Source organism: Apium graveolens, chromosome 9 (genome assembly GCF_009905375.1).
Source record: "Apium graveolens cultivar Ventura chromosome 9, ASM990537v1, whole genome shotgun sequence".
Classification (NCBI taxonomy): domain Eukaryota; kingdom Viridiplantae; phylum Streptophyta; class Magnoliopsida; order Apiales; family Apiaceae; genus Apium; species Apium graveolens.
In genome coordinates this window covers 257,149,569-257,156,170 of record NC_133655.1, presented here as the reverse complement: position 1 = coordinate 257,156,170, position 6,602 = coordinate 257,149,569, and positions in this window count along the sequence as shown.

The following is a 6,602-nucleotide window of genomic DNA, read 5'->3' as shown; positions in this document are numbered from 1 at the left end:
GTAGATCCAAAAATGATATCATCAACATAAATCTGGACCAGAAGTAAGTCCTTTCCATGGTTGAGGTAGAACAGTGTTTTGTCTATTGTCCCTCTGTTGAATCCACTTTCCAGAAGAAACTGAGCTAAAGTCTCATACCATACTCTAGGAGCTTGCTTAAGTCCATAAAGTGCTTTATCAAGCCTGTAGACATAATCTGGATGTTTGGTATCTACAAAACCTGGAGGTTGTTCAACATATACCTCCTCCTCCAATTCTCCATTGAGAAAAGCACTTTTCACATCCATTTGAAAGACAGTAAACTTTTTGTGAGCAGCATAAGCCAAGAATATCCTTATGGCTTCTAACCTAGCAACTGGTGCAAATGTTTCATCATAATCAATTCCCTCCTGTTGAGAATATCCTTTTGCAACCAGCCTTGCCTTATTCCTTGTAATTATGCCAGCACTGTCAGTTTTGTTTCTGAATACCCACTTTGTACCAACAACAGATCTATTCTTTGGTCTTGGCACTAGGGTCCAGACTTTGTTTCTTTCAAATTCATTCAACTCTTCCTGCATTGCTTGCACCCAATCAGCATCTTGAAGAGCTTCTTCCACTTTCTTTGGCTCAGTTTGAGAGAGAAAAGAATTGTAAAGACATTCATTTGAAGTACTTGTTCTAGTTCTGACACCTGCATCAGGATTTCCAATTATCAAATCAGGTGTATGTGATTTTGTCCACTTCCTTGCAGATGGAAGGTTTTCTCTAGAACTGGATGCTCCCCCATGATCTATGCTATCTTCATTTTCATTTTCTGATGCTCCCCCTGAAACTATGCTCTCTGAGTTGGAGTCTTCAGTATTTAAATTTTCAGCACTATCAGAACTTGGCTTATCAGAAGTTGATGAATCAGAATTTGAAGAGCCAGATGTATGTTCTGATGTTTCTTGAGCTGTGGTAGGATCTTGAGTATGCTCCCCCTGCATCGGTGCATCTTCCCTTGGCGTAGCCACCACAGTTTCAATAACATCAGAGTTTATTCCATCAGAGTTTACAGTGTCAGGACTTAGACTTTCAGGATTTCCAGTATCAGAATTTGAGTCTTCATTTTCAAATCTCAGCTGATCATGGTCAATGAAATCTTCAAGACCAGTAATCTTCTTGTCATCGAAAGAGACATTGATAGATTCCATGACTACTTTTGTTCTCAAATTATAGACTCTGAAGGCTTTTGTGGAAAGTGGATATCCAACAAAGATTCCTTCATCAGCTTTTAGATCAAACTTTGATAGCTGTTCAGTATGAGTCTTGAGAACAAAACACTTGCATCCAAATACATGAAGGTATTTCAGATTTGACTTCTTTTTCTTCACCATCTCATATGGTGTTTTTCCATGCTTGTTAATGAGTGTTGTATTTTGAGTAAAACAAGCAGTCTGCACAGCTTCAGCCCAGAAATAGGTTGGAAGCTTTGTTTCTTCAAGCATTGTACGTGCAGCTTTAATGAGAGTTCTATTCTTCCTTTCAACAACTCCATTTTGCTGTGGAGTTCCAGGAGCAGAAAATTCCTGCTTTATTCCATGGCTTTTGCAGAACTCTTCCATTATCAAATTCTTGAACTCAGTGCCATTATCACTCCTTAAAACTTTCACAGAATCTTTGACCATTTTATCCAGATGTTTGACATGATCAATCAAGATTGATGCAGTTTCACTTTTTGTATGCAAGAAATACACCCATGTGTATCTGGTGAACTCATCCACTATGACCAACACATACTTCTTCTTTGCAATAGACATGACATTTACTGGACCAAATAGATCAACATGTAGTAGATGATAAGGCTCAAGAATTGATGATTCAGTCTTGCTCTTGAATGAAGATTTTCTTTGTTTGGCTTTCTGACATGAATCACAAAGACCATCAGGAGCAAATACTGTGTTTGGCAATCCTCTCACAAGATCTTTCTTGACCAGTTCATTTATATTGTTGAAATTTAAATGAGAGAGTTTCTTATGCCAATTCCAGCTTTCTTCAATTGATGCTCTACTCATCAGACAGATTGCAGAACCATCAGTACTTGTTGAAAGCTTAGCTTCATAAATGTTACCACGCCTGTATCCTTTCAGAACAACTTTGCCTTTAGATTTACTCACAATTTCACAGTGTTCTTCAAAGAAATCAACATGATAACCTCTGTCACAGATTTGACTTATACTCAGTAGGTTGTGTTTAAGTCCTGAGACCAGAGCTACTTGTTTAATTATGACATTTCCAAGATTGATATTGCCATATCCCAATGTTTTTCCAATGTTGCGATCTCCATAAGAAACACTTGGGCCAGCTTTCTCCACAAAGTCTGATAGCAGGGCCTTATTTCCAGTCATATGTCCTGAACATCCACTGTCCAGAACTAGAATATTTTTCCTGTTGCCCTGCAATCACAAACACCACTAATTATTAGTTTTAAGGACCCAGACTTGCTTGGATCCTTTGGCCTTATTAAGTTTGTTAACATTTGCAGCGGATTTAGCATCATAGTTTATGTTAACATTTTTCTTATCAGAACTTACACTATCAGACTTTGAATCAGAATTTACACTAGAAGGAACAATGGAAACTTTCTTCAAAGAAGGTTTTATTTAATAATAATCATAGTACAAGCTATGATATTCCTTACAAGTATAAATGGAATGCCATAAACTACCACAATGAAAACAAGGATTTTGTGGTTTGTATCTAACAGACTGACTCTTAACTCCTGACTTTGAAGGTAAGGAGTTAATATTCTTATTCTTCCTGCAAAAAGAAGCCAGATGGTTAGAACTTCCACAGTTATGACATGTTTTCCTAGAATCATCAGGAACAGGTTTATAATTATTGCTTTTATTCACACCTTCCTTTCCATTCCTATTTTTCCTAGGTGATTTTACCTTGTTTGCATTCTTAACATCTTTCAGCTTATGCTTAAGCTGCTTCTTTGTCATTAAGCCTATGTTCAATTCAGCTGTCTTTTCCTGTTTTAGTTTGTCAGAAGTTAATTTCTTTGTAACTTCTGATTTTTCATTTTCAGACTTTACAGTTACAAACTTAACAGGTTTTAACTTTGGCTTTTGCTTATCAACAGACTTAATTTTTTCAGTTCCTTTATCATTCTTATCTTCTCCATAACCTAAGCCCTCTTTCCAGTTTCCACTACTTAGCAAATTTTGAGTTGTTTTGCCAGAGTTAGTCCAAGTCCTGATAATCTCTCTTTCCTTTTCTAACTCAGTTTTTAGAGATTCATTTATTTTTAGCACTTCATTCCTAACATAAAAAGCATCATCTCTATCCTTCTGAGTTTGATGGAACATGACTAACTCTTTTTCTAAGAAATCATTTCTTTTCTTAAATGCAAGATTTTCAGAAGTTAATCTTTCACATGTTAAAGTTTGATCTCTATAACTAACAAACATGGTTTTAAGATATCTTCTCAACTCATTAATATCATCAGTATGAAAAGCATAAGTAGTCTGAGGTACCTTTATTTCAACAGCTTCAGAACTACTCTCAGCACTTTCTTTATCAGCATTTGCCATCAATGCATAGTTTTCCTCACTTTCAGAGTCTGAGGTGTCTGTCCAGCTTTTCTGCTTTGTGACAAGAGCCTTGCCTTTGTCACCCTTTACCTTCTTGCAATCAGGAGATATGTGGCCTTTCTCACCACAGTTATAGCATTTAACATTGGTGTAATCTCCTCTGTCAGACTTTCCTCCTCTGCCTTCAGATCTTCTGAAATTCTTCGTATCAGAACTTATGCCTTTCCTGGAAAACTTCTTTCCCTTCCTGAACTTCCTGTTTGCAATCTTTGTGATTCCTTTCACCATAAGAGCACACAGCTTCATTATCTCCTCGTCAGCATCAGTCTCAGGCAAGCTTTCAGAATCTGAGTCATCATCACTCTCAGAACTTGATGACTCAGTATCAGACTTTATGAAAAGAGCTTTACCCTTGTCTTTCTTTGAGGGAGCTGCTTTGGGGAATTCTTCTTCAGCCTTAAGAGCAACTGTCCTTGACTTTCCTCATTTCCTCTTGCTTCTTTGTTCCATCTCCAGCTCATGAGTCTTGAGCATTCCATAGATTTCGTCAAGAGTTGTTTCATCAAGATTGTAGTTGTCTCTTATTGTCGTTGCCTTCAAATCCCAGCATTCAGGAAGAGCTAACAGGAACTTAAGGTTTGAATCTTTAAGATAATACTCTTTATCAACCAATGACAAATCATTCAAAAGTTTGACAAATCTATCATATAAATCATTCAATGACTCATTAGTCTTTGAGTCAAAGTGTTCATACTCTTGAGTGAGTATTGTCTTCATGTTCTTCTTAATTGTGTCAGTTCCCTGACACCTTGTTTCCAGAGCATCCCATATCTCCTTAGCAGTCTTGCAGTTGATTACCCTGTTTGACATTACATTATCAATGGCACTATGCAGTAAGTGTCGTACCTTAGCATCCTTAGCAATTGATGCTATGTCTTCAGCAGTATAATCACTCTTCTCCTTTGGTACGGTCTTTGCTGCTTCACCTGCAACTGCAACTGCGAGCTTGGTTGGTTTATGAGGGCTTCCTTGATTCTATCAAGGTATTCTGGATCTGTTGCTTCCAGGAACATGGTCATCCTTACCTTCCATATGGGATATTCAGATGGTCTCAGTATGGGAACTCTGATGGTCTCATACCGACTCTGAATTTATGTCGTTGGTGGTTCCTCAGTTTTGGTAGGCTTAGTTGGAGTTTCTGTGTCCGACATGATTGTGTTTGGATCTTTAACTGTATGTATGTTAACAGATAGGCTCTGATACCAATTGTTAGGTCACACACACACACTGTAGAGGGGGTGAATACAGTGTATAGTACACTCAAATCGAACTTTAAGAACTTAAGTAACAGAAAACAAACTTTATTGAAACAATAAACTCTGTTACAGTATGGAACTGTTACCTCTCAGTGATGAACAAATATCACGAGAGCTGCTAGGGTTACAATGAATAATCTTCTCTAATAATGATAACACTTATAGTGTAAACCCTATGTCTGTGTTTATATACTACACAGTTACAAGATAATCGCTAATTGATATGGAATATAATTCTGCTTCCTAAAATATATCAATCAGATATCTTTTCTTCCAAGTATTCCATTCTTTACAGAATTCCTTCTTCATGCATATCTCTTCTTATGTTTATCTTGATCTTCTTTCCTTTAATCAGCTACTGTCCTTATCTGATCGTCCTTCAGCACTTAAGTTCTGATATCTATCTTCTGATGATTATCTCCTGATAACATAAGTACTGATATCCTTAAGTCCTGACTTCCAGTATAAGTACTGATCAACAGTTAAGTACTGATTTATCCTGTTCAAGTAAGATCTGAAAGCTAAACATAAAACATATTAGCCATGACATTATCAAATATATCTAACACATTTTAATTTGGTTGTAATAGGTTTCAAGAAAAATGTATACAACTTCATAAAAATAATTTTTAATTATCAAGCACATATTTTGAGGTATTCATTCGATATTTATTATCAATTTAGTGATTCAAATGATACCCCGCTAAGTTTGATGATGAAACTGGTATATGGCTTTCAGTTGAGTGACCACTTTGATATTTAACCCCTTATCCAAGTGGAACAAAGACCCATCTGATGCATCTCTGTCTTCAGATACTAATAAGGAAAGTTAAGTAAGTTTCAGATTCAACACCAGATAAAGTTCCTGATAACCATTCTCATGAAGTTATCAGTTGTATTTAGGAGTTATCACTTGTTTGTAGATAAGATATACTATGTAAGCTAGCTAGTTCTGTCAAAACAGGAATTAGTTACAATCTCCTCTGTATATAATTACTCAGCTACATCAATGAATAACAACATACAATTCACGTAATATTGTTTCTTGCAAATTCTTTTATGGTATCAGAGCCTACATATACTCTAACGAGTTAAACCAGATCCAATTTTTCCTAATTCTTTTCATCATTCAATGACAACCCCATTAACTCCTCTTGTCAATTCTGATGCTACGAATGTCCCAGCAACACGGATTATCCGGTTAAATTCCTCCTTGTTGCCCAGTAAAGATACAATTGTTTAAAGGGGGTTGGATACAATTGTATAAATGTTTCAAATAAGTAATAAAATATAACAGCTTTTTATATTTCTGATAAAAACTGTTACAAAATCCTCTCGAGAAATACTGATATTCTTGAGAGCTGCTAGGTTGAATGATCCTCGAGTGTGATTACACTAAGTGATGACCTAAACTGTGTTTATATATTACACAGCTACAACAAATTAATCTAAGATATGCATTATCAAAAACTAACTGAAACTGTTACATATCTTAAACTAAACAGATAAAGTTTTATAACTCAGACGTAACAGATATCTGCTCCACATTATAAGGAATAGAACAAATCCTCTAATGCTGACTGTCTTCAAATACTGATGACATTCAAATACCGATGACATGCCAAATCCTGATGGTACATCAGATCCTGATGACATCCGAACAGCCAGATCCTGAGCTTCTTCTGATCATTGAGAATTTAATATGTAACAATCTCCCTCAATTTAT